We start from the raw sequence: 16,516 nt of genomic DNA, 5'->3' as shown, positions 1-16,516 counted from the left end.
TGAGTGAGAGTTTGATAGATACTATGAGGTTAAACTTCATGAGGTTGTAAGCTTGTAATTTGGATGATGAAATTTATGCTTTGTGAAGGTAAATGGTGTGGAAGGAGCATTCGGCCATGGTAGTAAGATGAAATGCAAAATGTTAGTATTTGCTTTCTAGTGTATAAATGCGTATTAGCCGAGTTTTGAATTTGAAATGAAACGAGATATAATCAATACGAGTAACCATACTTGTAGGAAGTATTGAGCATAATTGGCCTCAACATATACATGCATACTCGGCCACATGAGAAGATTAGTGTTGCATGCTTTCGGTTAGAGGCAAGCATATTGATGCCTTTATCTTGGTTAGGAAAATCGACTAAAAGGGATATGAGTTAATATGTTGAGTTGATGCATGATTTCACATGTATGTGACTTTAATGTCTAATGTATAAATATGGGCTAAGTGCCTTGTATTCCTCTTTTCGATGCTCAAATAATTAAGTCAATTTGTTTGTTTAATTAAGCTCAAGAGCCTAGAGGATCAAGTTGGATAAGGGAAGGAAGAAGTGATCGAATAGCCGCGAAATCGTTCGACCACATCCGAGGTAAGTTTTAAGCGATTAATCGTTGAGTAAATTCAATCATAATAGGACATAATGAGTTGATTTGATAAGATATGATGTGGCCATGATATGTCTTAAGCCCAAATGGTAAGTTCATAAGTGTTTGGACTTGGAAAGTTAAGAGCAAATTGTAATAAATTGCTTGGACAGCAGCAGTAATGTGATTTTAGAAAATCACTATAAATTGTTGGTGTGGAATTATAGGCTGAATAAAACATGTAATCAAAGCTTAGTTGGTCTAGTTTCTTATAAAAGAGACCGTGGAAGCAAAGGAATTTCCTATAAAGAGATATTTAAAGTTGTGCGGGACAGTGTCGGAATGACTTCGAAATCCCCTGTTCTGTTTTTGGAAAATCATTATAATTTGTACAAAAATGGTTATGAGATAAGATTTATATGCTTAGACTCCTTAATGAGTCTAGTTTCAAATGGAATCAAATAAAACACATTATGAATTCTGTACAATGAAAAATTTGATTCGTAGTGAAGAGTGGTCAGATTGGTCAAATAGTGAAACAGGGGAAACTTTAAGAAAAATCTGGTATTGATTGGCCGAACCTAAAATTCTGAAAATTTTATGGATGAAAGATACATGAGACTAAATTCGGGGAAAATTAACGGAAATTGATTTTGAGTTTTGTAGCTCCAGTTATAAACAATTTAGTGACTGTTGCTCAGGAAAAGAAAACTGCTTGTAGTGAATAGGTGATTTTGTTGTAAACTTTGATGAAATTATTTGAGTTGCTTATGAGCTATTGCTGAAATTGATGTACAAGAAAAATATGAACTATGTATGAGATGTATATATGTGATACGGCCTAATGGCCAATGTGATGAATGTGAAAGTGTATATATATGTGATAAGGCCTAATGGCCAATGTGATGAATGTGAAAGTGTATATATATGTGATAAGGCCTAATGGCCAATGTGATGAATGTGAAAGTGTATATATATGTGATAAGGCCTAATGGCCAATGTGATGAATGTGAAAGTGTATATATATGTGATAAGGCCTAATGGCCAATGTGATGAATGTGAAAGTGTATATACATGTGATAAGGCCTAATGGCCAATGTGATGAATGTGAAAGAGTATATATGTGATAAGGCCTAATGGCCAATGTGATGAATGTGAAAGTGTATATACATGTGATAAGGCCTAATGGCCAATGTGATGAATGTGAAAGAGTATATATGTGATAAGGCCTAATGGCCGATGTGATGAATGTGAAGGTGTATATATATGTGATAAGGCCTAATGGCCGATGTGATGAATGTGAAATATATGTGTGATATGTATATGTGGTAAAGCTGAAGGGCTAATGTGAAATATATGTGTGATATGTATATGTGGTAAAGCCGAATGGCTAATGTGAAATATATGTGTGATAAGTATGTGTGGTAAAGCCGAATGGCTAATGTGAATGTTGTAACATGTGATTAAATGTACATGAAACTTGGAAATATGTTCCGGGTGAGACCCGATGACTACGTGTGGAGATTATGTCCGGGTAAGACCCGATGACTACGTGTGGAGATTATGTCCGGGTAAGACTTCGTAATAAGAATTGCTTATAAATATACGCAATGCGAAAGGTTAAACAGGTATGTACTCCAAGTTTATATATGATGCACACGAGAGCAATCTATGGGACTATTCCTATGATTATGTGACATCGGTTTAGTGTGAGAGGTTATGTGAAATCATACGATATATCTATGTCACATGAGCTCACTTTTATGTGAGAGTTTATCTGTCTATTGTATATGATGAGATGTGCATATTCGGAAAAGGGGATAGTATGCCCGAAGGAAGAGTGAAATAAAATACGAACAACTATGTTATAATTTGGTTGTTATCTGTTGACACTACTTAAAACTTACTAAGCATTGTAATGCTTACTCTGTTTACTTTGTTTTCCTCTGTTTTATAGATCTCATTGGAAGCTACTGGGCTCGGGGATCGTCAACAACTAGTCACACTATCACTACCCACCGTTTGGTACTGCTACGTTTGAATATCTTATGGCATGTATGGAATAGACTAGTAGTGAGAGGATATTTTGGTCAATGTATAGGACTACCCTTTTGTTGTGGGTCATGGACCCTTTGGATTTGTATAATTTTGGATAGCCATGCGAAAATGGCTTATAAATGTTTTGAGCATAATGTTATAATCATTCGATATGTATATGCTCATTAAGAGGCATGGAAATGTTTGCCAACGATCAGCCATTAGAATGGTTCATCTTGATTATATTTTGGACTATATATATGCAAGAGGGTTAGTTGAGTCCTAGAAACTATGTGCTAGATAAAGTCTACACTAAAAATAGATGCTGGCAGCAGCAGTGATGTGGATGTGAAAAATCACTAAAAATAGTAGAGATGGAATTAAATAGTGAATAAATTATGTAAATGAATCTACTTTCATATGGAAGAAACGAAACGGTCATATGAGTTGTATGTTAAGAGATATTTAGGTTTTTGTGAAACAGGGTCGAACGGTTTCGGAATCCCTGTTCCAACTTTGGAAATTCATTGTAAATTAACCAGAGATAATTAGGAGTTATGCCATATATGAATAGATTACTCTTTGAGTCTAGTTTCTATAGAAACAAACGGCATCAGTATTTAAGCCCTGTACATGGAGATATCCCATTCGTAATGCATGAAGGTTAGTGTAGTCGAACCCTGGAATAGGGAGAATTTAACTAATAAACTGTACTAATTGGCCCGACCAAAATTCTAAGAAAAATATGTAGATGGACATATGAGTCTAGTTTCAGGAAAAATTACGAATCTGATTTTCGAGTTGTGGAACTCAAGTTATGATTTTTAAGGTGACAGTGACGCAGTTAGCGATCGTCTGGAAAAATTTTAATTGGACTGTGAGAGTAAATGAATTAGTCAGTTAGCACCTCGTGTTCGACTCCGGTAACGGTCTCGGGTACGGGGTGTTACATGCTTCATGAAGAATTTTCTAAATAAGCTTAGAATTCTTTGGTACGCAAATTCTACTTTGAAACATTAAGAAATCATCGAATCCGATCTAATAGTCTGAATCACTATTCAACTCACATTGCACTCTTTTAGCTTGCAAATCATTATTACACTTCTGAGCTTCACAAATTTGTTGAAGAAATACCTATTTAGCCTTTAATTCATCCAAAATCTAACCATTATAAAACAAGGTTAGCTATGTGTTCATCGCTCGCAAAGTAAATAATGATTTTCTACTTAAAGCGTCCGCGACAACGTTCGCTTTCCCCGGATGATAATCAATCACTAAGTCATAGTCTTTCAACAATTTGAGCCATCTTCATTGTCGCAAATTCAAATCTTTCTGATTCATTATATACTTCAAGCTCTTGTGATCAGTAAAGATGTGACACTTTTCCCCTTATAAATGATGTCGCCAAACTTTCAATGCAAACACCATAGCGGCCAACTCTAAATCCTGCGTTGGATAATTATTTTTATGCGGTTTTAACTATTTCAAAGCATAAGTTATCACTTTACCCTCTTTCATCAAAACACAACCCAAACCATTCAATGACGCGTCGCTGAAAATCAAAAACTCTTTACTCGACTTAGATTGAATAAAAACTAGTGCCTTAGTTAACAATGCTTTCAACTGTTCAAAACTTTATTGACATTTCTCAGACCACTCGAATTTCACATCTTTTTGTAGCAATCTGGTCATCAGTGTAGCAATCATCGAGAATCCTTTAACAAAACATCGATAGTAGCCAGCTAATCCTAGAAAGCTTCGGACTTCTGACCCATTTCTTAGTGGTTTCCAGTCAACAACTACGGAAATCTTGTTTGGATTAACACGGATACCTTCTATTGAAACAATATGTCTAAAAAATCCAACCTTTTTAAGCCAAAACTCACATTTGCTGAATTTAGTGAATAGTTGTTTGTCTCTCAAGGTTTGTAGCACAATCCTCAAATGTCCGCCATGCTCAGACTCATCTCATGAATAGATTAGAATGTCGTCAATGAACACAACAATAAATATGTCTAAATACAGTCTAAAGATTCTGTGACACCCCTAATTTGACCCTAGTCGAAAAGTGGTTTCGGGACCACAAAATCGAGTCACAAAAATAATTAATTGTTATATTTTATGCTTATTATTTATGAATAAGTATGTGTGAAAATTTCATGCTTTAAATTTTGTCATTTGGATGTGAAAAAAATAAAAAGGGGCTTATGTGAAAAATCTTGAAAATGTCATAGGTTAATTGGAAGTGGCTAAAAATTGCATGGTTTGAAGCATGAGGGACTTGCATGTCAAACATTCCTTTTTCTTGGTAGTGGACGGCAAGGATGGGCATGAATGACACATTTTGGCATTTTGTGCTTTGTATGTTAGTAAATAATGTTAATAATATATTTGTTTATATTAAAGAAAATGGTTTCATAAAATAGAAATAATAAAAGTTAATGAAATAAATGAATAAAACATGTTTGAGGTGAAAATAACAAGGCCATTTCTTCTTCTTCTTGCCGTGAGTTGAGAAAGAAAATAGAAACCTTTGAGCTTAGGGCATTCGGCAAAAGAAGGCTTCAAATAAGGTAAGGTTCATGTTATTTTCTTTGAAAAGTTGTGAATTTTGGTTGGTTTTGAAGCTTGCAACAAGACCCATGTGAAAATTTTGTGTTCATGAAGCATGTAGCAATCGGTCATGAGCTTAATGGGGTATATTTTGTATGTTTGATGATTTTGGGAGGATAATTGATTCTAGTTGAGTATGAACAAACTAAATGTGCTTGATGGCTCAAATGAGCTTGGAAAGTTGGCCAATGTTGTTTAAGTTCATGAATTAGGGCATAATTTCATTCAGCCATGGAAATTGAGCATGGAAAAAAAAATCTGGTGTGGGATATATGAAGCTGAAAATTTAGTTTGAAGTGAGGTAATTGTGTTAAAGATGAACATTAAACCTTTATGTTTTATGGTCTTGTAAGTTAGGTGTAAAACCCATGGCCTTTTATGCTTGGCATGGAATTAGTGGTTAAATGAGTTATGAACCTATTATAATTTGAAAATTTGATGGTTTTATGGAGAAGGGGCATTAGGAAATAGAGGTTAAATTATAATAACCTCACCTTAGTGAATTGAAGTAAAATTTGACTCTTTATAGGATTAAATTACCAATGACCGAATGTGATGAAATTGTCAAGAAATAAATTTGATTAAATGAGATTCGGTTAATGGTGGGTGTATAGAATAATTGAATGCTGATTTGATTAACTCTCTAATGGTTAAATGTGTTAAACCTTAAAGCATGATTTAGTTTAACCAAGGGAGAACTTGTATATTTGTAGGAGGGCATGTTTGAACGTGTATTGATAATTGATTTTGAAGGTTCGGCTTTATGCCTTGATAGTTGGTTTTGAAGTATATGTTGTATTGGTATAAATATATGTGCATTCGGTTACTTTCATAACATGCATTCAAAGTGTCCTTTGGATGCAATTGCTTATGCACTTGAGGGTATATGAGTTAATTTTCTTTATGGCAAATTTGGATAAGAAGCTAACTAATAATATGCTAAGGTAGTCATGTGGATAATCGGCTTTGTGAATATTATTAAAGGTGTAATTAGTTATATGCATAGGTCATCGGTAAAATTGACCACATAACAATAACTAGTATATGTATATAAGGCGACATGGTGATACCTAGGTAAATGTATTTGGGATGGTTTTTATGAAATACCGAATGTGTGCAGATGTATCGAGGTGTTGCCTTATGTATGAGTTTCATTGAGAAGATTTACCTTGTTGTTTTTAATGATATAACAAGGTGATTAAAATAGTTTAAATTTTGTTAATTAGACTCAAGAGCATAGAGGGGCAATTTTGGATAAAGAGAAAGTAAACGAATAGCCGTGGATATCTAGTCGTTGACCACTTCCGAGGTAAGTTTTAAGTGATTAAACATTGAGTAAATTCAATCATAATAGGACATGATGAGTTGATTTAATAAGATATGATGTGGCCATGTTATGTTCTAAGCTCAAATGGTAAGTTCTTAAGTGTTTGAGCTTGGGAATTTAAGTGTAATTTGGAATAGTCTGCTTAGGACAGCAGCAGTAATGTGACTTTAGAAAATAACTATAAATTTATGGACTTGAATTAGAGGCTGAATGAAACATGAAATTAAAGCTTAATGAGTCTAGTTTCTTATAAAAGAAACCGTGTAAGCAAAGGAATTTCCGATAATGAGATATTTAAAGTTGTGTGAGACAGTACAGAATGACACTGTAATCCTCTGTTCTGTTTTTAGAAAATCATTATAAATTGTACAAACATTTTTAAAAGACACAATTTATATTCTAGATGCCTTAGTGAGTCTAGTTTCAAATGAAATAAACTAGAACATATTTTGAATTTTGTACAATGAGAAATTTGATTCGTAGTGAAGAGTGGTCAGCATAGTCAAACAGTGAAATAGTGGAAACTTGAAGAAAAATCTGGCATTGATTGGCCAAACCAAAAATTCTGAAATTTTTTTGGATAAAATATGTATGAGTCTATTTTCAGGGAAAACTAACGGCACTTCATTTGGAGTTTCGTAGCTCCATTTACAAATAATTTAATGACTGTTGCTTAGGAAAAATAGCTTGTGCTGAATTTGTGATTATGTTGTAAACCTTAATAAAACTATTTGAGTTGCTTATAAGCTATCGATTAAATATTGGTAATCAAAGTACCAAATCCGTATTAAAGTGAAGCTATAAGCCGTAAATGACTAGTATACCTACTCAATTTTGTTATGATGAAATTGATGTACAAGGTGTGTATATGTGATAAGGCCTAATGGCCGATGTGATGAATGTGAAAGTGTATATATGTGATAAGGCCGAATGGCCAAAGTGATGAATGTGAAAGTGTGTATATGTGATAAGGCCTAATGGCCGATGTGATGAATGTGAAAGTGTCTATATGTGATAAGGCCTAATGGCCGATGTGATGAATGTGAAAGTGTCTATATGTGATAAGGCCGAATGGCCAATGTGATGAATGTGAAAGTGTGTATATGTGATAAGGCCTAATGGCCAATGTGATGAATGTGAAAGTGTATATATGTGATAAGGCCGAATGGCCAATGTGATGAATGTGAAAGTGTATATATGTGATAAGGCCGAGTGGCCAACGTGATGAATGTGAAAGTGTATATATGTGATAAGGCCGAATGGCCAATGTGATGGATGTGAAAGTGTATAAATGTGATAAGTCCCGAAGGGCATTTGTGTTAGTACTATATCTGGGTTAAAACCCCGCAGGCTTTATGCGAGAATATTATCCTGATTAATGTCCATAGGCTTCGTGCTCGTACTATATCCGAGCTTTAAAGACCTGACGGCTAAATGCTAGGATTCAAGTAAGACTTTGGTATTGAGTATCTGCAATAAGTTACCATCAAATAAGTATTATGTATTTAAGATGTTCAGGTACGTATTACTTACTCATCGGTGGAGTGATTCCGAGGTGAATTATCAGTATCAAAGAGGTAGGTAAATGTGATTAATATTATAACTCCAAATATGAGAATGATCTAATTGGTAATGGTATGCTTGTATAATGAAGTATGTGATGAAATATTCTTATGTATTAGTACATATTCTGCCCAAAAGCCTTATGATTTGGGTATGGGTTGGGTTCAGCTAGATGTGCCAGTACAAAGTAAGGATTATGTTTTGTAAGCTTACGTATATGTGATAAGGAATATGTTTGGTTCTTTATGTGCCTACGGTAATTTAGTACTTGTCATGTTGAAATACTTAAAAATATGGATGTGATTATGAACAAGTGGAAAGGATTATTGAAAGTTGAAAATTGATGAAGAATGTGCTTTGGAAATATTTGACCATCTAGGTCATTATCATTCGAAAGTATATATGTGATAGCCAAGTGATGCGTTTATTGATATTATAGTTCGAGATGAAGCTCTAGATTAACTTCATCGAACAGTTGAAATGAATGACCAATGATAGTGAATGAGAACACTTTGTTTTGCTTAAAACTTACTAAGCTTACAAAAGCTTACTCTGTTCGATCATGTTTTGGTTTATAGGTTGTGGATTCTGACTACCAGTTCGGGGATCATCAGCACTTCGTCACACTATCTACCATTACGGCAACTATGTAATTAGACTTAGCTTATGGCATGTATAGGATAGACAATATAGTAGAATGATATTTTGACTATTGTATATAAGCCATATGAAAATGGCATCTTTTGGATGTTTACTTATAGAAGTTTACATTTTATCCCTGGCTGTGTTTAGTGTTTATCCAAATGAATGATCTTAAAAAAAAAAAAAAAAGGTTTTACCATTCTGTCATGAGTTACAAGTCCGATAATGCCCCTTACTTATTCCGGCGATTGTTACGGGATAGGGTTGTTACAGATTCAATTCATCAAATCCATAAAAATTATAGGAGAATTAGTTAATCCGAAAGGCATAACAAGAAATTCATAATGCGCGTACCTTGTTCTGAACGCAGTTTTCTGCACATCCGAATCTTTAACTTGTAAATGATAATAACTAGACCGCAGATCAATCTTTGAAAACACGGTTGCTCCTTTCAACTGATCAAACAAATCATTGATTCTCGATAAAGGATACTTGTTCTTTATTGTAACCTTGTTGAGCTGATGATAATGAATACAAAGTCTCATTGATCTGTCTTTCTTCTTTACTAACAAAACTGGTGAACCACAGGGCAAAAAACTAGGTCGTGCAAAACCTCTATCTGTTAACCCTTGCAACTGAGATTTTAACTCTTTCAATTCTGTCGGAGCCATTCTATATAGAGCTATCGATTTCGATGATGTTCCCGATACTAATTCAATGGAAAACTCAATCTCTCTGATTCGTGACAACCCCAGTAACTCTTCTGGAAACACATCAGGATACTCACAAACCACTGGTACTGATTCAATTTTGGATTTGGAAACTTTTGTATCCAGTACATAAGTAAGATAAGCTTTGCAACCTTTCCTCACATATTTATGAGATAACATCAATGATATCACAACAAGTAATCCACTCAATTCATCAGATTGAATTCGAAGGATTTCACTATTCTGACATTTAAATTCAATAATCTTTTGTCTACAATTCACAATAGCATCATGTAACGTCAGCCAATCCATACTCAGTATCACATAGAATTCATCAAATGGTAATAACATCAAATTTGGCGAAAAATAGTAACCCCAAGTCATTAAAGAATAGTTCTTGCAAACTTTATCAACTAGAACATACTTGGATAAGGGGTTCGACACTTTAATCACAAATTCAGTAGACTCAACATGCAAACTCTTACTAGACACTAAATTCTCACAAACGTATGAATGAGTTGATCCAAGATCAATCAATGCAACAACATTAGTGTCATAGAGAGAAAATGTACTGGTGATAACATCTGGTGATGACCCATCTTCGCAAGTGCGAATAGTGTAAGCTCTGGCAGGTGCTCTAGCCTCAGATCTCATAGCGGAGTCCTTGATCGTTCCTTGACTACCAGTCACACTGCCCGCATTTTTGAGTGGTCTCTTTCTAGAAGTTGTGTTGCTCAGTCTTGCATTCTGAAATTTCTGTTTCTCTGCTAATTCAGGGTAATCTCGAATGAAATGATCTTGCGAGACACACTTAAAACAACCTCTATTATTCATCCAGCACTCACCAAAATGTTATCGACCACACTGTTGACACTGGGGCTTATTATTTCTCACGCTACCAACACTCAATACTAATGTAGCTTGAGTTTTAGAACTTGAGTATTGCTTTCCACGATCTGTTTGGATACCGTACTGAAGCATTCATACGAGTGCATGAATCTCTTGATTTCTTTAGCGAAGACTGATATGGTTTATTCATCGATCTTTTTCTTAAATCTATAGCTTAAAATTTAGCTTTTTCTCTTTTCTTTGCCCAATTCTTCGGCTCTGCAAGCTCGGCCGACTAATACAACAAATTCTTTCAACTCTAAAATCCCAACTAGCAGTCTGATGTCTTCGTTCAGTCCATCTTCGAATCTTTTACACATAATTGCCTCATTGGAAACACATTCTCGAGCATACTTACTGAGTCTCACAAACTCTCGCTTGTATTCAGGCACAGACATACGGCTTTTTTCAGCTCCAAAAATTCTATGCACTTCTGATCGATAAACCGTTGACTGATGTATTTCTTTTTAAGCATAGCTTGAAAGAATTCGCAAGTGACCCTTTCTCTTGGCACCACTGATACTAGAGTATTCCACCACTGATACGATGTGTCCCTCAGAAGTGATACGTTACATTTTAAACACTCAGCCAGTGTACAAGAAAGCTTATCAAATACCCAAATTGTATTTTTAAGCCAAAACTTAGCTCTCTTCGGATCATCGTCAACAGTAGCTGTGAACTTTTTGGACTCGTATTTTCAAATCTTATCAACTGGCGGCTTATTCAATCACAAAAGTTCCATGCCTTGAGGAGCTACGGGAATTGGTTGGGGATTAAGTGGCGGTGGAGGTTGTTGAGCAGCCAGATTTGCTCAAACAAACTCGGTAAACCACTCGTTCATCATCTAGAAGAAGGCTTCTTTAGCCTCTCCTCCCCGGCTATCCTTATGGGACTCGACTCAGATTGTGCTACTCCATGAATGGAGGCTGGCACATTACTCTCAACATCATCAGCTACAGCTCTATTGAGATCCATTTACTATATGAAAACACGATTTAAACTATCAGGAGATATCACACTATCACAGGTTATATATAGCATGTATAGCGAGACTTTCACATACGCTATGTTAGCCTGAGAATCGATTAAACCATAGCGCTGATACCAATAGATTTAACACTCTACACTCGTATTCAACGCCAAAATAGGGTTACAGAGCATTACCATACTTATAACATAAATAAATGTCCATTTCACATATATATTTCAATTTCATATAATTATCATTCAACATCGACCACATTGTCCCTAATACAAGCCTATGAGGCCCAAAACATGCATTTGAAATGGTTCGAGACTAAACCAACAACTCAAGTAATTTCTGGTAAATTAGAATTTTTTTTTTTGCAAAATATAGAGGACACACGCCCGTGTGGCCAGGCTGTGTGGACATTTGAAATGGGATCACATGGCCGAGTCCCAGCCTATGTTCGACCCCGTGTAACTCTCTAAATTGGGTCACATAGCCAATACACACGTCCGTATGGATAACCCGTGTGCCCTAAGAAATGGCCACACGCACTCGTGTGCCAGGCCGTGTGCTAGGTCGTGCCAATCCTGTAGGGTATACTGACTTATGAGACACGGCCAATTCACATGCCCGTGTGCTAAGACGTGTGGAGCATACTGACTTGTTCTTTAATTCAACACTAGGGGACACACGGCCGTGTAACTTGACCATGTGTCACACACGGTTGAGACACACACCTATGTCTCTACCCGTGTGGACAAAAATAGGCTATTTACCAAGCCATCTTACCATTCAAGTTTGGACAAACCTAAACCAACCCAATTGGCACAAAGACATGGAATAAATAGGCATTCTACCAATCTAAACCAAGCATAATTCATACCATTTCAATACCAACCAATACAAAACATATCAATACCACAATATGCCATTCAACTTCATACCAAATTCATAATCTCAAATCATCAATATGAGCATTTCCAATTTTACATCATTTAGACTAATCTCACAAACATATAACTTTTCAAATATCAACCATTTGGTATCCCTAATTACCAATTACCACCAAGCACCGCATATCCATCATTCAACACATAACCAAAGCCATATACACATATGTAAACACAACCAAATCAATCAAATTAAGCCAACTCTTATGGCTATATACAAAACTAAAACATTTAACATTTACAAGCCATTTCAAATGACTACATTCATTAACAACACATATGCCATAATGATTAAAGTTCCTATACATGCCATATAATCAAAATACTTAAGTTCAAAAGTACCAAACTGATAGTTGGATAGTGTGATGAGGTCTCCGAAAATTCCCGAATTTGAGCTAGCTTTGATTTCACTATAAAGCATGGAAAATTAAACAAAATAAGCTATAAAGCTTAGTAAGTTCATATAGCAATTAAATCAACTTACCTTATATGTACAATTTAAGCTAATAAAACATAACATAACATATTTCATATTGAGTCACCAATCTACAACATTTTTCATTCACAAAGTTAGATAACTTTCATAAATTCCCTCATTTCAATACTTGTTCGGTTCATGAACATACCTGTACCATCTTGTAACAAACTTGTACTCATCCACATCTTCAGTATACCCGTTGAACCATTCGAAATATTGTAACGCCTCGAATTTCTGGTCTAGAAGTATTAAGTCTTGAGCATGGGAACAGTTTGCAAGCTGTACATAAATGTTTAGTTGTGTAAGGAAGTGACACAATAGTGTATCTACTTCAGTGGTTATGTGTTCTGGGAAGAGTCTGAGAAGTCTTGGGTTCAAGCCTTGGCTTGTGCAAATTTTTTTTAAAGGAATAAACTGTAATACTCCTAACCCGTATCTATCCCTGAACTAGGGTTAGAGGCATTATCGAACACAATCAGAACAATTAACATACATTTCATAAGCATCAAAGCATCAAAGATCAAAGATCAATATAGAGTCCCTTATATAGGTCATTAAGACCTTAAACATGCATTAGAAAGGAGTCGAGACTAAACCAAACATTTACAAAAGTTTTCCAAAACTTAAACATTTTCAAAGAAGTACAGGCCACACGCCCGTGTAAATAGGTCATGTGCCTTACACGGCATTAGACACGCCCATGCATCTAGGCCGTGTCAAAACAAGGCATACATACTGACTTGCTCACACGGCCACAAGACACACTCGTGTGGCTTGGTCATCGTCAAACTTGACTTGGGCCACAGGGCTAGCCATACGCTTGTGTGCCTTGGTCGTGCTCGACTTGACTTACAATTGTACGGTACCTTTGGGGACATACGGCCGTGCAACATAATCATGTGTCGTTCACTATTGAGACACACGCCCATGTCCCTACCCGTGTAGACAAAAATAGGCCATTTGAATAACCAACTTGCCACCCCACTGAGGTCAAACCTACAAGCACCAAACCAAGCATATTTGTACAACATTTTATGATCAATTCACAACCAAAACATTACAAATCTAAAATAAAATCATACCAAACATATGTTTCAATTTCATGATCAAAACTTATCAATTACCATAGCTAACTCATGCCAAAAGCTTACCAATCTTACCATTTCTTATATTCATACATAAACACACCAAATATATCATATTACCTCATAATTCATATACCAAAACCATATCATAATCACATCCATACCAAGCTATATCACATGGCTAAATATATATACATCACAAAACATAATTTAAACACTTCTAGCCTATACATGCCATACTTCAATATAGACATTTTCAAAAGTACCAAAATAATGTTCGATAGTGTGGTGACGATCCTCAATGATCCCCGAGCTCACAGTAGCTTCGATATCTATGAAACAATGCAAAAACACACAAGTAAGCTTTCAAAAGCTTAATAAGCCATATACAATTAAATTTATCATTTAAAACATATAAACATCATCAAATTACTTATATTTCGGAGCCAAATACCAACAAAAACCTTATATTCATATACTTGGATCATACATCATCATTTGCACATATACTTACCTTGCATTTTCAAATATAGTACACAATATAGTACACAATTTGAACATACCTGAATCGGATACATATTCACTTATTCATTCATTTTCGCGGAATGCCCATTGAACTGTTCAGAAACATAAGGATACACAGATAGCTCAGAGAACATATACAATGCCAATGTCCCAGATGCGGTCTTACATGTAATCAAACATCGATGCCACTATCCCAGACAGGGTCTTACACAAAATCAGATAGGATGTCGATGTCCCAGACATGGTCTTACACGTAAAATAGAAGTCGATGCCAACGTCCTAGGCGTGGTCTTACACGAAATCCTATGTCATGACATATGTATCCTAACTATTCTTAGGGTTCGTATGGGGCTTTTCAAACATCGGAACTTTGTTGATACTTTCTCAAATAGCACATATTGAGCTTGAATATTCATTCATCACAATTCAATATCATATGAATAATAATAATTCAATTCAAACACGTTTATTGTATATTGACTTACCTCGTACGGATTCGGATGAATAAAATTGGTTACTCGACAACTTTTGACTTTCCACGATCTAACTCCATTTTCTTTAATTCTCTATTTATATAAATTTAAATTTAACTAATTCAATCACAAATTCATTCAAAACTATCGACAAACACACATTTATGGCATTTTGCAAACTAGCCCTTATATTTTCACATTTTGACACTTTAGTCCTTAATTCACAAAATCAAAAAATACACATAAATTGCTTGTACACAAGCTTAGCCGAATTTCTATAAGATTCATATAAGTCCATGTAGTTCATTTATTTCACATTTTAGTCCCTCAATTTACAAATTTCACAATTTAGCCTATTTTACTCAAAATCATCAAAAATCCAAAGACAAAGCATATAAACTAATAATAGCCTGATCTTAAATCTATCTTTGAAAACACAACAGCTCCTTTCAACTGATCAAACAAGTCATCAATACAGGGCAGAGGATACTTATTCTTGATAGTCACTTTGTTCAACTGACGATAATCGATACACATTGTCATCGTACCGTCTTTCTTTTTCACAAACAGAACTTGAGCACCCCAAGGTGAAACACTCGGTCTAGCAAACCCTTTATCAGTCAATTCTTACAATTGAGACTTTAATTCTTTTAATTTAGTCAGAGCCATTCTATATGGAGCTATTGAAATTGGAGTAGTACCAGGTACTAACTCAATGCCAAATTCAACTTCTCTAACCGGAGGTAAAATCGGAAGTTCTATAGGAAACACATCAGGAAACTCACACACAACAGGCACTGATTCAACTTTCTTTTCTGACACTTTCAAATCAATTACATAAGCAAAGTAGGCTTCACAACCCTTTCTTACAATACTCAAAGCTTTCATCGAAGATATCATAGCAGACAATCCATTCAATTCACTAGATTCAATTCTGACTATTTCATCATTCTTGCATCTCAAATCAATATTTTTCAGTTTGCAGTTCACAACAACATCATGCAAAGTTAACCAGTCGATACCCAGAATTATATCAAATTCATCAAAGGGAAACAACATCAAATCAGAAGGAAAACAAGTGTCTCGAAACATTAACGGACAATTCTTACAGATTCTATCAACCAAAACACATCTGCCTAGGGGGTTCAAAACTCTAATTACAAATTCAGTAGACTCTACAGGCAAAGTATTACTGTTCACTAAGTTCATGTATATATACAAATGTATTGATCCAGGATCTACCAAAGCAATCACAGAAGTATCATAAAGAGTAAATATACTCGTAATCACATTTGGCGATAAAGCTTCCTCACGAGCTCAGATAGCATATGCTCTGGTAGGTGCACAAGCCTCGGACCTAACAACTGTGTCTTTTGTGCCTCTCTAACTGCCACTTATATTTCCCGTATTTCTGGAAGGTCTACTACAAGATGCATTGCCACTTGGCCATAGATTTTGTACAATTTCTTGCTCGACAAATTGAGGGCAATCACGGATAAAATGTTCTAATGTTCCACATCTGAAACAAGCCCGATCATACAATCTACAATTACCGAGATGTCTTTTACCATAATGCCTGCACTCAAGGTGATCGGATTTAGCATTTCCAACACTGGCAACAGATGTAGCTGGAGCTTTGAAGCTCGAATGCGATCTTGTACGATCTCTAT

The 16,516-nt window shown here is 35.3% G+C and overlaps 1 long non-coding RNA gene across 1 annotated transcript; it reads left to right on the top strand.

Moving 5' to 3' along the window:
- Positions 1-5,052: 5,052 nt before the first annotated feature.
- On the top strand, positions 5,053-8,902 carry LOC128295291 (uncharacterized). The gene is made up of 2 exons (XR_008285642.1): positions 5,053-5,195; positions 8,704-8,902. It is a non-coding gene; the product is annotated as an uncharacterized LOC128295291 (long non-coding RNA).
- Positions 8,903-16,516: the final 7,614 nt, after the last annotated feature.

The sequence above is a fragment of the Gossypium arboreum genome, chromosome 7, assembly GCF_025698485.1.
Source record: "Gossypium arboreum isolate Shixiya-1 chromosome 7, ASM2569848v2, whole genome shotgun sequence".
NCBI classification, from domain to species: Eukaryota; Viridiplantae; Streptophyta; class Magnoliopsida; order Malvales; family Malvaceae; genus Gossypium; species Gossypium arboreum.
Note: the sequence above shows the minus strand (reverse complement) of the source record. Positions and strands in the feature narration are given on the sequence as shown.